Source organism: Schistocerca americana, chromosome 3 (genome assembly GCF_021461395.2).
Source record: "Schistocerca americana isolate TAMUIC-IGC-003095 chromosome 3, iqSchAmer2.1, whole genome shotgun sequence".
NCBI lineage: Eukaryota > Metazoa > Arthropoda > Insecta > Orthoptera > Acrididae > Schistocerca > Schistocerca americana.
In genome coordinates this window covers 324141406-324157263 of record NC_060121.1, presented here as the reverse complement: position 1 = coordinate 324157263, position 15858 = coordinate 324141406, and the positions used below count along the sequence as shown (strand labels likewise).

Below are 15858 nucleotides of genomic sequence, written 5' to 3'. Positions count from 1 at the left end.
ACCTAACTAACCTAAGGGTATCACACACATCCATGCCCGAGGCAGGATTCGAACCTGCGACCGTAGCAGTCGCGCGGTTCCTGAGTGAAGCACCTGGAACCGCTCGTCCACCGCGGCAGGCCCAACAATTTGGAAATTTAGACGGATGGAAGGTGTTTTGATTCTACACTCATTTCTGTTTGCTGTGATGCATGACAATTTCCTTTAACTCAGGGTAAATTTCGAGCTGCGAATAACAAGTCGACAAGTGATGATCGAAGGGGTCACTGTGTCAAAAATGTACGGAGACCAGTCATTGAATGCTGGCCCCTATTTTGACTGGACCTAAAGTGGGAATCTTCCAACTACACGCCTGCCAGGGGGGGGGGGGGGGGGGGGGGGCTGAAGACGGCGTAAAATATTGCCGAAACTGGTTGCGCGAGAAAATAACCGTTTGGAAATTTAGGCGGCTGAAAGGGGTTTTGATTCGACACTCGTTTCTGTTTCTGTGATGAATGGCAATTTCCTTTAAATACGGATAAATGTACGAACCGTGGACGTTACAGTGATGGGGACGTCTGCATGCGTCATGATGCAGACAGCGGTACTGTAGGTGCAATTATTGGGTTGGTGCATAAGTTCGTAGCGCTTTTCCATAAGTTTAATGAACACAACAGAGTCATTAGCCATCAATAATATACCCTCGTTCCCGATTTACAATAGTCTCCGGTAACTTTTCGATTCAACGACTGTAGAAAATACATGGTTTTGAGGCGAAGAGCTATTCGAGCCATGTTCGGAGTGCATTTTCATCCAGAAAGGTAGTTCCTTGAGGATTGTTCGATGGGGAGCGGAAAAGGTGGAAATCTGAGAGCGCAATATCAGCTGAGTGAAGTGGTTCTGGAATGACTTTCCAATCCAACTCCCGTATAGTGTTGTTTGTCAGTCTAGCTGAATACTGGCGTGCATTATGGTGGGGTACTATCGCTTCATGCAGTCGTTGTTCTTAGACTGCGTCTGCAAGATGTCTCATCTGTTGACATTAAATGTCAACAGTGATGATTACACCTTGTGGAAGCAATGTGCAGTACACCACACCGTTGTTGTTCCGCCAGGCGCATAACATTATCTTTAGCGAATGTGCGCAGGTGTTTGTATGGGGAGTTGCTGCTTTGTTTGAGTTCTACTAATGCTTTCTTTTCTCGTCACCAGTAACGACACATGATCGGAATGTTCGGTATTGTTCATGAGCCAATCGATGGCGAGCAAACAGAGATGCGCATGTGGCCACCCGCTGATTTTTTTTTTGGAGCTTAAAACATGCAATAACCGTACACCCAATTTTTGAACCTTCACATTTCATGAAAATGTCGCACAATGCTGGAGTGATCACAGTTCACCACAGCTGCCAGTTCTCGAGTACACTGAAGTGAATTTTGTTTCTGTTGTGATCTTCAGTCCGAAGACTAGTTTGATGCAGCTCTCCATGCTACTCTATCTTGTGCAACCCTCTTCATCTCCAAGTAAATACTGCAACCAACGTTCTTCTGAATCTGCTTGCTGTATCCATCTCTTGGTTTCCCTGTACGATTCCCCCCCCCCCCCCCCCCCCCGCACTTCCCACCAGTACTAAACTGGTGATCCCTTGATGTCTCATAATATGGCCTACCAACCGATCCCTTCTGAAATCCGGTATCGCAGGACGGAGCGGATCAGGTTGTGGAAAGGGGCCAAGATCAGTTACTGTTAGTTACACAAGAACACACAACTTTATTCCTCGAAAACACAATGCACAGTTTTCTCTTTAAAACAACAAAGATCAGTTCACGGCTGAGGGACAAAGTAACTTCTCAATAATAAGTTTTAAACAACTCCTTTTAAAACACAATTCGAAGTATAATGCGTATTCATTTCAAAGATAGTCGACAACACGAAAGTTTCAGAATTAGTTTTTGAACATTTCGAAGGCGATAGCGAAGAATGTTACCTAAGAGGTCGCGATCAGCCAATGAGCTCAAGCACGGGTGGGCAACCGGTGGCCCGCGGGACGGATCCCGTCCACGACTGATTTAAATCCGGCCCGCGGAAGGAATTAGTGGGAGGGAGAGCGTGGCCTTATTAGAACATTACAACTGTTGTTATTGAAGGTAATTTATAATGAACTGGTTGCAACCTGTTACTTTCATAAGCGTTTATTTTTCCATGATTATACAGAAGGGTCCAAAAAAATGTATCCACTGTTTAAAAGTCCATTACTTGCAAACTAATTGACGGAGTTATCTCATTTTTGGTGAAAGTGTAGCTTAAAGTCCACCTTAAAGATATCACTGTAGGTGTTTGAAATGGTCATCATTAACATCCACACACAAACGATGCCGCCGAACTGCAGCACGAACTATTGACTGCAACGTGTTCAGTTGGATATTTGCACTTGAATGTACGATTGATTCTCGAAGTTCATCCAAAGTGCGTGGCTTTTGTCGATAAACGACGTCCCCACAGGTAAAAGTCCAAAGGAGTTAGGCCGGGGAACGCGGTGGATACTCCACAGCACCTCTACGGCCTATCCATCTTCCTGGTAGATTTTCGTCGAGATCTAACACGATTTTGGTAGTGGGCTGGGGCACCATCTTGTTGAAAGTAAACTCTTCCGTCTCCATACAAGTATCGGATGGCAGGTAAAATGGATGTCTGAAGCTTCTGAAGGTACACCTCACCGGTAACTGTGCCGTCAAAGACGAATGGCCCAATCAAGCCCCGGTAAGGCAACGCACACCACACATTTACTCCTGGCAAATTCACGGCTTTGTCTACATGGACGTTCGGATTTTCGGCGGACCAGTAGATGCAATTGTGGCGATTTACTGTACCATTGAGTTTGAACCGTGCCTCATTTGACCACACAATCATCTCTGCAAACTCTTCATCGTTGCGCACCAAGTTAGTAAACCACCCGCAGTACTCCATTCTACGATCTGGGTCGTCCTCGTTCATTGCATGTAGCAATCGTGGGATGTAGCACTTCCACTTTGCTGTCTTCAAAATTCCCCGAACACTTGAGCGACTCACTCCAGTTTCACGGGCACACTGTCTCGCAGACTTCTGTGATGAGCGAGTGAATTGTTGTAACACACGACGGGAGTTAGCTGGACTTGTTGCAGGTCGCCCAGATCGTTGTTTGTGTACATCTTCAACAAAGCCTTCGGCTTCAAATTTGTCTCGAATGCGACGAAGCGTTAAACGTGTCAGTGGCTCTGTTTGATACTCATTTCGCCATTGCCGTTAAACCTCATTAATGTTTTCGTACTTAAAATACCACTTCAAAACTGACTTACTTTCATCGAATGTAAGCCTTGCCAGTAACTAGGTGCAACTAAGAACAAAACACTGTCTATCTGGCGACTGTCATCTGACAAAACAAAACGACGCAATACAACGTTTGTGTGGCTATTGCCGGAACTACAATCTATTACACTACCAAAGATGAAACAACTCCGTCAATTAGATTGCCAATTATGGACTTTTAAACAGTGGATACATTTTTTTGGATCCCTCTGTATTTCAAGATGCCTGGCATCCCATCTTCAGATGTTTACGTTTACTGACGTATCGTGAACAAAGGTGGCAGAATATTGCAACGGAAGTTTTTAAGAGAGTTCATGCAAAACGTCGTTAGTAAAGAAACAATGTTCACGACGCGTAAATAAGTGTAAACGTCTGAAGATGTGTTGAACATAAAATGAATTTACTCTCAAGAAATGTCTGTTTTCACGCATAATTTACTGGCGTGGCATGTCGGGAAATGAGTGCCATTCAAATCGGGGCGTTACCGCAGAATCGAGGTCACGGACGCTGTACTTTCGTCTTTATGCGCTTGGAGTACTGCCGCCGAGCCACGTGACGAAACGGCCCGCGAGCTTAAGTAAGAAAGTGAATCGAACCTGCATGTCACCAAAAGCTGCCCACGCCTGCACTAAAGACACGCCTCAGCGCTTGCTAGAGCAAAACATTCAGCCACATTACTTCACTACCGAATGCTTGCTTCCCCGCCGCTGTTTCGTGAACAGTGTTTCAATCCCCCCTCCCCCCCACGCTTCCCCCTCCCCATGGTCTCTTTTCACCCAGTGACTAGCCATTAATTCAAAAAAGTTCAAATGTGTGTGAAATCTTATGGGACTTAACTGCTAAGGTCATCAGTCCCTAAGCTTACACACTAATTAACCTAAATTATCCTAAGGACAATCACACACACACCCATGCGCGAGGGAGGATTCGAACCTCCGCAGGGACCAGCCGCCCAGTCCATGACTGCAGCGCCTGAGACCGCTCGGCTAATCCCGCGTGGCCATTAATTATATTGGCGACAATTAGTACTGTACGTACACAAGGTGTGACTGCATCTCCCGCCCATTCACTAGTTCGTTTAGTTCTTTCGTTTGAACACCAAAACGCAGCAGGCAGGCGATATTCAGCAGTGTGCACAACGTCCATCTGCGTTCTGAGTTCATTCAATCAGTGGAAATACGGCCGATAAATTATTTATAGAATATGCGTCTATTTAGAAACAGCAGGAAACACAAAAAAAAAATTGAATGAAGCAGCATTGTAGTTAGGTTAGCATTGGAGGGCAGCGTGGAGGGTAAAAATCGTAGAGGGAGACCAAGAGATGAATATGCTAAGCAGGTTCAGAAGGATGTAGGTTGCAGTAAGTACTGGGAGATGAAGAAGCTTGCACAGGATAGAGTAGCATGGAGAGCTGCACCAAACCAGTCTCAGGACTGAAGACCACAGCAACAACAACAATATTAAGTAAGTGGTCGTGCGGTCGCGTTCTCGCTTCCCACGCCCGGGTTCCCGGGTTCGATTCCCGGCGGGGTCAGGGATTTTCTCTGCCTCGTGATGACTGGGTGTTGTGTGATGTCCTTAGGTTAGTTAGGTTTAAGTAGTTCTAAGTTCTAGAGGACTGATGACCATAGATGTTAAGTCCCATAGTGCTCAGAGCCATTTGAACCATTAAGTAAGTCTGATACCAAACCTAAGCATCTAACCATGTTACATTTCAAATCCTTAAGAAACGCAAAGTATACGAATCTTTATTGTGCCTATGTATCATCATATTTAATCATTTAATGCGCGGTTCTTTGTGCTAAGGATTGTTTCTAGTCGAGCTTATGAGTCACAGATGTCATGAAGACTAAGAATATATCCGATTCTATTTTTTGCAGATATTGTGGTTTTTGTTTATAAAGAACCTGTACAAAGATACATAAACAACGAATTTCCTTACTCTGTTACAATTTAGAACGATACTTGGGTGCATCTTGCACCTCTTCTCTTACCGAACTGCCGCCTTGATTTCTTATTCCATTTACTGGCGTCACTAACTTCCTGTCTTTTCTGCCCGTGAGTGGCAGCAGCAGCGCTTTTCGATAAGTGCTCTGTCGTAATATCTCTGGAGCGACCGAAAGTATTTCCAGTATTTCCGGGTCGTCGTGTGTCGAGAGGTCAATTGCGAGCTCATTGTCAGTCGGGGACGGAGCGCCAGTGAGGTGCGGACAGCCAATACTCGCCGACCGTTGGCGATACACATGAACTGTCGACGGAAAGAGATTGGAGCAGGAACGACCGCTGGTTGCTCGCTCGGTTGGTCGTCTCATTGGGCGACGTGTATTTGGTCTTTTGATCTCGTCACTTGGTCATCGTGCCGGGCGTGGGTCGGTGCCTTCCTTGCGCAGAGATGTCGTGGCCAATGGGCAAGAGTTACCTCTGCATGGATGGGTCCGACCCAGTGTGCCCGGGTCGCCGTGTCTCCGACTTCCGAACGGACATGGTGCTGAGTCGGGTTGGAGCTGCAGTCAGCTTCGGACAGCCAACTAGGTCTACACAAATATGGAAATAGTCACGAATTAACGATGAAAATGACTGCTGCGAGGAAAGCATTGCTGCTAAGAGCACGGAGACGCGCTCGAATTTCAAATCTGCCTCACTGGTTAGTTAAAGACCCGCGACATTCGCACACATCCATCAAAATACAAACTAAGCTCTTCTAACAGTTCCTACTTCGATAAGTTGTTAAGTGAAACAAATGTCACCTTCCATTGCGCCGAATTGCGTGTTTACAAAGGTCTGACATTTGAGTTTGATACCAACTTCGCAAAACTAGAAACTGTAAGGAGAACCTATACAGGGTAAGCATTAATAAAATCGACAAACTGCAGCGACGGATACCTGACTGGAAATGGAGAAAGAAAGGTCCTGTGAACATGTTCCGTAAGGTTGTCGTTGCCACGGTAGATGGCGCAAACGAATAAAGTTCCTCTGACAAAGTGCCTCGTGTTCGTTGTGTGTTTCAGGCTGCGTGACTGACAGCTTACAGTATGCACCAGACTGGCCCGATATTCATGTCGGGAAAAAGCTAAGATGGTGCTTGTGTACGGCCAAGCAGGTGGAAACGGTCGAGAAGCAGCACGGCTACACTGGAAAAGGTACCCTCACAGACACCAACCACATCACACCACATTTCAAGCCCTTTTTGGGAATTTATTTGATCATGGGTCTCCTCAGACAGACGAACGTGCAGGGAGGCGGCGGACTGTACGCACACCAGATTTGGAGGACAGGGTTCTGTGTCTCGAACGTTTCCATCTGCTTGGCCGTAGACGAACAGCATCACGGCTTGTTCCCAACATGAATACCGGACCATTCTGCTGCTTACAGCACGCTGAATCGATCACACATCCTGCAGCACACAATTTATGTTAGGTAGTCAGATCTTAAACCTCTTCACTATTTTCTGTTGGATTCTATGCTATATATGTAACGTAAGAGGAGGACCTCATCACACGAATTCACTGTGCGACAGTCAATGAACGCACAGTCGCACTTATTTCTCCTTGTTTCCTAATTGCCATTGTACACTCTGCCATCGAGTTGGAGGGAAAATTTTACACTCTTTTTTTTTTTTTTTTTTGGTAATTTACTGCAAAATGTGAAGCTCTTACTGATAACCGTGACGAATATGAAGAGGACGTCCATTATCAAATTTGAACTGTTCTGAAACTTTGGCGCCCCACAGCCTATTAGCCGTAAGTATCCAGATATAGGTTGTCCCTTGTAAAATGACGTCTGCTTCATGTATGACATTCTAAGTGATATATATATATATATATATATATATATATATATATATATAATAGTATGGGTGATAAACTGCATCCTTATCTTTTAAAAAAATTGATACAAATACCTTAATTTTTGTCTTTACTACCAACAGTCCAAGTTGAGAATCTGATACACACTGTTAATTACTAATGTTAAATTTTACGAGAATCGTCTGTTATCCAGCATGATTAAAGTTTTGTCTTCACTGGGTAGAGTATTTTTACTGTATCTACCGAAAAAGTTTTTTCTTTATTTCTTGATTGCTTCATATGATCGATTTCGAAAGTACGTAATTTCATCTTCAGCAGGTCTGAAGTACCATCAATAATATTAATAATCCCGTGTGATTTGCTATCCCTAGCCTACCCCAGCAATTCTACAAAGGAAAGCAGCCCTGCAGTTTAGCTACGAATTTCAATCACGTGTCATTCTAGACTAATCTTGACATCAGTCGGAAGCGAAGGTAGACAAAGGTAGACTGAAATATTCGGCGGGCAGACCGGATTCGATCCCGCAGTCTCTCGATTTACAGCATCGCGGGTTACCCTAGACCACCAGGCCCGACATACCGTCAATAAAACAGCTGAATGGATTTTCCAGTAACAATACAGGGTGATTCAAAAAGAATACCACAACTTTAAAAATGTGTATTTAATGAAGGAAACATAATATAACCCTCTGTTATACATCATTACAAAGAGTATTTAAAAAGGTTTTTTTTTCACTCAAAAACAAGTTCAGAGATGTTTAATATGGCCCCCTCCAGACACACGAGCAGTATCAACCCGATACTCCAACTCGTTCCACACTCTCTGTAGCATATCAGGCATAACAGTTTGGATAGCTGCTGTTATTTCTCGTTTCAAATCATCAATGGTGGCTGGGAGAGGTGGCCGAAACACCATATCCTTAACATACCCCCATAAGAAAAAATCGCAGGGGGTAAGATCAGGGCTTCTTGGAGGCCAGTGATGAAGTGCTCTGTCACGGGCTGCCTGGCCAATGTGGAGGCGCTCCATCCTGCTGAAATATGAATTGTTATGTTTCTTGTTCGAGCTGAGGGAACAGCCAATTCTCTAACATCGCCAGATACTGTAGTCCAGTTACAGTAGCACCTTCGAAGAAAAAGGGACCAAAAACTTTATTGGCTGAAATGGCACAGAAAACGTTCACCTTAGGCGAGTCACGTTCATACTGAGTTGTTTCCCGCGGATTCTCAGTGCCCCATATACAGACATTGAGACGGTTGACTTTCGCGTTAGTGTGGAAAGTTGCTTCATCACTAAACACAATCTTTGAAACGAAAGATTCATCTGTTTCCATTTGAGCAAGGATAAAATCACAGAAATCGATTCTTTTAATCTTATCAGCTGCAGACAGTGCTTGAACCAATTTCAGACGATAAGGTTTCGTAACTAACCTTTTTCGTAGGACTCTCCATACAGTTGATTGTGGAATTTGCAGCTCTCTGCTAGCTCTGCGAGTCGATTTTCCTGGGCTGCGAACAAATGCTTGCTGGATGCGTGCTACATTTTCATCACTCGTTCTCGGCCGTCCAGAACTTTTCCCTTTGCACAAACACCCATTCTCTGTAAACTGTTTATACCAACGTTTAATACACCACCTATCAGGAGGTTTAACACCATACTTCGTTCGAAATGCACGCTGAACAACTGTCGTCGATTCACTTCTGCCGTACTCAGTAACACAAAAAGCTTTCTGTTGAGCGGTCGCCATCTTAGCATCAACTGACGCTGACGCCTAGTCAACAGCGCCTCAAGCGGACAAATGTACAACTAAATGAAACTTTATAGCTCCCTTAATTCGCCGACAGATAGTGCTTAGCTCTGCCTTTTGTCATTGCAGAGTTTTAAATTCCTAAAGTTGTGGTATTCTTTTTGAATCACCCTATATATTAACGTCTTTGTTGTATTCACAAGGTTAATCACTTGCTTCACTCATGTCCTATTATCTCTGCTGCACCTCCTTCCACTGAAACGACATTGCTCTTCTCTGATTATGGCTTCCATGCACGGTTTTCGCAAAGAGAACATTTTTCGTTTTTTATTATGTGTGCTCTGTCGACCTAAAATCATCAGCGGAATGCCTGAATAAATAAGCAGAATTAATTAATCAAGTTAGTTTGAGAAATGTCTTAAAAAACATGTTAATATCTAGTAGCTTCTCCGAGACTGATTACTGCGTTAACATTTTGTAAAACATTTTGTTGTGGTTAAAACAAAACTCCGCTAATGCGGCCTGCGTAACGTATACACAACTTCACGCAACATAACCACTTACCACAGCTATCCACGACACAGATACGCATTTCACACCCTACACGATTACAGAAATCCCATCATTTGTCTCTTGAAACTAGGAGACAACAGTCAGGTTCGACATAATGACAAGGGATTCATTTTTACTGTCATTGCACAGCCATACCGGATAGCTACCGCTCTGAGTCTCGGAGATGAAGGAAGTAAGGAAGGAAGATAATGCTTTAATGTTCTGGAGACCAATAAGAGACGGAACACTAGGAGGAAGGAAGGGAAGGAAAATTGCCGTGCCCTTTCAAAGAAACCATACCAACATTCGCCTTGAGTGATTTAGGGAAACTCAAATTTGGATTGCGGGGCAAGTATTTGAACTCCCGTTCTCCAGAATCCGAGTCCAGTGCGCCAACTACTGCTCCACCTCGCTCGGTAACTTCCAATCAAAGGGTGCATTTTCCAGGAGTGTAATCCCTACCTCAGACACAGTGTCATCGTTAGCAGCTGTTTAGAAGCAGGACTGCAAAGCGCTAGTAGTACTGGGTGTACATTTTCTGCGAATTTCGAAACCGAACACGTGGGAAGGGATCAGCATTCCAGTTGCAGTGCATCAGCGCGTGCAGCGATATTCACAGAATTGTTTTCCGTGGGGCGGAAGTGCTGGCGCAGCCCGACTGCATTGCTACCCGCTAAGGAGCTCCAAATGCCGCATGTCCCCTGCGTGCATCGCAATGGAGGCTGCAAGTTAGCGAATTTGAAGAAATTCACAGACTGCAAGGTAAGGAGTAGATTCAGGAGTAGTTTAACGACGTTTCCCGAGTTAGCGCTGCCTGGTACACTCGATACATATCGAGAACAACGCATACGTCGTATTACCGAATCGGTTTGTGAACATCAGTGCACATTACCTGTGAACAAACTACAAAATCTTTTATGCAGATGACCAGCTATGTTGAATAACAAAAACGAGAAACGTAGAAGGCGAAAGTTTCGCTTAATAAAACGTGACGCTGGGTATGTACTTAACGACGGAAAAGGAGACACTTGGAAAAAAAAGTACAGGAACTTAGTCAAAACGCATTAATAAATATAAAAAACCAGACACATTAACCGAAAGCTATATAAAAAGACTGACATTGGGAAAATCCAAAGGCAGACACCTGAAACCTGTTTCCAAAATACAGCTTGTATGACCAGCCATATGTTTCATAAATACTACACTACTGGCCATTAAAATAGCTACACCACGAAGATGACGTGCTACAGACGCGAAATTTAACCGACAGGAAGAAGATGCTGTAATATGCAAATGATTAGCTTTTCAGAGCATTCACACAAGATTGGTACCGGTGGCGACACCTACACGTGCTGACATGAGATACGTTTCCACCCGATTTCTCATACACAAACAGCAGTTGACTGGCGTTGCCTGGTGAAACCTTGTTGTGATGCCTCGAGTAAGGAGGAGAAATGTGTACCATCACGTTTCCGACTTTGATAAAGGTCGGATTGTAGCCTATCGCGATTGCGATTTATCGCATCGCGACATTGCTGCTGGCGTTGGTCGAGATCCAATGACTGTTAGCAGAATATGGAATCGGTGGGTTCAGGAGTGTAATACGGAACTCCGTGCTGGATCCCAATGGCCTCGTATCACTAGCAGTCGAGATGACAGGCATTTATCCGCATGGCTGTAACGGATCGTGCAGCCGCGTCTCGATCCCTAAGTCAACAGAGGGGGACGTTTGCAAAACAACCATCTGCACGAACAGTTCGACGACGTTTGCAGCAGCATAGACTATCGGCTCGGAGACCATGGCTGCGGTTACCCTTGACGCTGCCTCACAGACAGGAGCGCCTGCGATGGTGTACTCAACGACGAACCTGGGTGCACGAATGGCAAAAGCTTATTTTTTCGGATGAATCCAGGTTCTGTTTACAGCATCATGATGTTCACATCCGTGTTTGGCGACATCGCGGTGAACGCACATTGGAAGCGTGTATTCGTCATCGCCATACTGGCGTATCACCCGGCGTGATGGTATGGGGTGCCATTGGTTACACGTCTCGGTCACCTCTTGTTCGCATTGACGGCACTTCGAACAGTGGACCTTACATTTCAGATGTGATACGACCCGTGGCTCTACCCTTCATTCGAGCCGGCCGAAGTAGCCGAGCGGTTCTAGGCGCTACAGTCTGGAACCGCGCGACCGCTACGGTCGCAGGTTCGAATCCTGCCTCGGGCATGGATGTGTGTGATGTCCTTAGGTTAGTTAGGTTTAAATAGTTCTAAGTTCTAGGGGGCTGATGACCTCAGAAGTTAAGTTCCATAGTGCTCAGAGCCATTTGAACCTTCATTCGATCCCTGCGAAACCCTACATTTCAGCAGGATAATGGACGACTGCATGTTACAGGTCCTGTACGGGCCTTTCTGGATACAGAAAATGTTCGACTGCTGCCCTGGCCACCACATTCTCCAGTTCTCTCACCAATTGAAAACGTCTGGTCAGTGGTGGCCGAGCAACTGGCTCATCGCAATACGCCAGTGACTACTCTTGATGAACTGTTGTATCGTGTTGAAGCTGCGTGGGCAGATGTACCTGTACACGCCATCCAAGCTCTGTTTGACTCAATGCCCAGGCGTATCAAGGCCGCTATTACGGCCACAGGTGGTTGCTCTGGGTACTGATTTCTCAGGATCTATGAACCCAAATTGCGTGAAAATGTAATCATATGTCGGTTCTAGTATAATATATTTGTCCAATGAATACCCGTTTATCATCTGCATTTCTTCTTGGTGTAGCAATTTTAATGGCCAGTAGTGCATTTACTTGAACTAAACATGCACACAGAGAACAGCTGCATGGCGAAATCAACATTTTTACTTGGCAGTAGAGATCAAAATTCATCTTACATTAATTTTCCTGGAAACCAACAATGCACCTTATTCCACAATATAAAGGAAACCCACTACTACAAGAAGCACAATTCACACCCCAGAACTGTAGTATTTAGCCATCTACGCGTATAATAATATAACCGTCTACAATGCAAGTAACACATTAAAGAAACGAGGATTATCGATGCTATATCGTACAGAAAACCACACGAAAATGCCTTAAAATATATGACCCAGCCACTGACAAGAATTCGGGATTTTATAAACGGATGTGCACTCTTGTCGCTCCATCACTCTACGTCAAACCAACCTGAAGGCTGATTTGGATACTGCAGTGCTTCACTAGGAATAGCCCTACTCGAGATGGTATTTCCCGTCCTTCCCAAGACCGTTTCAACTTTACAAATCTTTAACATAGCGCAACGCTTCAGCAACCGTGAATTGTTCAGAAATTAAGAAATTCAGCCTTCAGTTGCAAGGTAGTTGCTTACGTGTGTCTCTTATTCCAGGCCGGTGTTGCTCCACCTACGTTTGTCTTAATGTTTTTAGTTTTGACAGACATAATCTTATGACTATGCGCCTTTATTTTGATTATCCGTTAGGAACAAAATAAATACGATATGTAGGGGAGCCAAGGCGAAATGGCTGTGCGAAATATGCGAAGAAATTGAAAAAAGTGGTAGTCGGAAGGACAGACTCAGGACATATAAAACTCAAAATAGCAACTACCATCAAATTAAAGGCAAAGCCGTCAACATTTAGAGCGCAGTGGGAATTTCACTGTTTAAAAGCAAACGAGAGAGCGCATAGAGGGAGGGGGGGGGGGGGGGGGGGGGGGAATACGTTGAAAGGCTCTAGTAGAGAGAAGAGCTCACACAATGGAGGCTTTCACGGCCGATATTGTCTTCTCTTAAAACTTCAGGGCTAACAGGACGTGGTCGATGTATAAAACTCGACCCTGACGTTTCGTCTCCGACTGCAGGAGACGCCTCCGAGGTAAAGCGGCGATCTACGAAGAGAACTCGAGGAAGGCACTACAGAGGGCGCCACTGTCCATGACGTGGCGTCGGCTATGAGACTGTCTCCGGTAAAGCCAACATTCTCGATTGAATCTAATCGTCCAACACGCTTCCGGTGCAAAGCTGACATCCAAATTTTATCCAATTTAGCACCTTTCTCTTTCTTGTTAAAATTATTACGGTTTTTATCAATCTCGATAGCCTCTCTATATATGCGCGTATAATAATGCGAAGTTTTAGATACGACTCTCGTCTCGCTGAATTTCATTTCATGGTTACCTTCCTGGTAAACAAGTTCTGCTACGGCCGATATATCCGTGTGACCCAGGCGGCAATTTCTCTTGCGTTCAACAAGACAGGTGTTAACACTTGTCTTTGCGGTATCGATTTAAACCTGCCCACAACTACTAGGAATTTTATATACCCCCGGTGTAGCCAAAGGATGTCGTGCTTCTTTTGCAGATTTTAAATATTCTTTTATTTTCCTGGTGGGTTTGAAAACAGTTTCCACCATATACTTGCTTAACACTTTCCCAATGCGATCTGTGACCTTACTACCGAAAGGAAGAAAAACCTTGCCGTTATGCGGCTGTTGTTTGTCGTTGCCCCTGATTCTCTGCCTAGAGCGAAGTGCTCGATCTATCTCCTTGCTAGAATAGCCAATCTTCACGAAAGTTGACCGTAGACATTCAATCTCATCTTTTAAATAAACAGGTTCACAAATTCTGTACGCCCTGTGTACTTGTGTTGAGGTATGGTGAGCCGGCCAGTCTGTGGATGGTTTTTAGGCGGTTTTCCATCTGCCTCGGCGAATGCGGGCAGGTTCCCCTAATTTCGCCTCAGCTACACTATGTCGGCGATTGTTGCGCAAACAAGTTCTCCACGTACGCGTACACCACCATTACTCTACCACGCAAACATAGGGGTTACACTCGTCTGGTGTGAGACGTTCCCTGGAGGGTCCACCGGGGGCCGAACCGCACAGTAACCCTGAAAGAGTAGTTCGGTGTGTGGCGGCGGAGGGGCGAAGTGGACTGCGGTAGTCGTCGTGGGGTTGTGGACCACTGAGGCTGCGGCGGGGACGGTGCGTCTCCGTCGTTTCTAGGTCCGCGGTTAACATACAATACAATTACCGGGAACCGTGGTTCCCTTGTAACAAAATACTCAGAAGATAACTTTGAACAAGTTTTGAAAGTTTTTCGGTGTTCTGGTTCACCCTGTATACAGTATGTATAACAACCAGGAGGAAAAAGTAAGACTGGGAGACCAAGGACGAAGTACTCAGATTAAAAACGGTAAAGACAGGGATGCAGTCTTTTGCCCCTGCTGTTCAATCAGTACATCGAAGAAGTAATGAAGGAAAAAAAGAAAGGTTCAAGAGTGAAAGGATATCTGTGATATGATTCGTTGATGACATTGCTATCCTCAGTAAAAGTGAAAAAGAATTACAGGATCTGTTGAACGGACTGAACCGCTTAATGAGTACGGAATATGGATTGAGAATAAGTCGAGGAAAGACGAAAGTAATGAGAAGTTGCAGAAATGAGAACAGGTAGGATCTTAGCATGAGACAAAGTCAACGAATTCTGCTATCGACGCAGCAAAAATAACCTATGAAGGACGGACCAAGCAGACTAGCACTGGAAGAAAGGGTATTCCTGGCCAAGAGAAGTCTACTAGTATCAAACACGGGCCTTAATTTGAGGAAGATATTTCTGATAATGTACTTTTGGAGCATTGTACGGTAGTGAAACATGGACTGTCGGAAAACCGGAACAGAACAGAAATGGTGCAAGATGTTAGAAATTCTCAGAAAAATTGATTAAGATACGTGGAAAGACGGATAATATAATACACATGTAAGAACCAAGAAGGAACAGTTACAAGGGAAGACCAAGAACGAAGTACTTGGAAAAAAAGGATGTAAGACAGAGATGTAGTCTTTCGCCCCTACTGTTCAGTCTATACATCGTGTAAGCATTGACGAAAATAAAAGAAAGCTTCAATGGCAAGTTTTGATAGTCACATTGCAATCCTCTATTATAGTGAGGAAGACCTGTAGGATCTACTGAAGGGATTAGCCAGTCAAATGAGCACTCTTTATAGATTAAGAGTAAACCTACAATGGCCGAAGTAATGAACAGTATGAGAAATGAGATTAGCGTTCAACTTCGTACTAGACACGAAGTTAAGGAATTCTGCTGTCTTCGATGAAAAATTGACGGACAAAGCAGGTGCGTGCCGAGTAAAACTGTGAGGGACGGGAAAAACCCACCGTGGTTCAACAACAAAGTTAGGAAACTACTGCGAAAGCAAAGAGAGCGTTACTGCAAATTTAAACGCCGGCGAAACCTCTCAGACAAACAGAAGCTAAACGATGTCAAAGTTAGAGTAAGGAGGACTATGCGTGAAGCGTTCATTGCATTCGAAAGTAAAATTTTATGTACCGACTTGACAGAAAATCCTAGGAAGTTCTGGTCTTACCTTAAATCAGTAAGCGGATAGAAACAGCATATCCAGACACTCA

General features: G+C 44.6%; 1 protein-coding gene across 2 annotated transcripts in view; it reads right to left on the bottom strand.

The window, feature by feature from the left end:
- Window positions 1–15858, bottom strand: part of LOC124605785 — a 214802-nt gene that overhangs the window by 160751 nt on the left and 38193 nt on the right. The gene's annotated exons all lie outside the window — the stretch shown is intronic.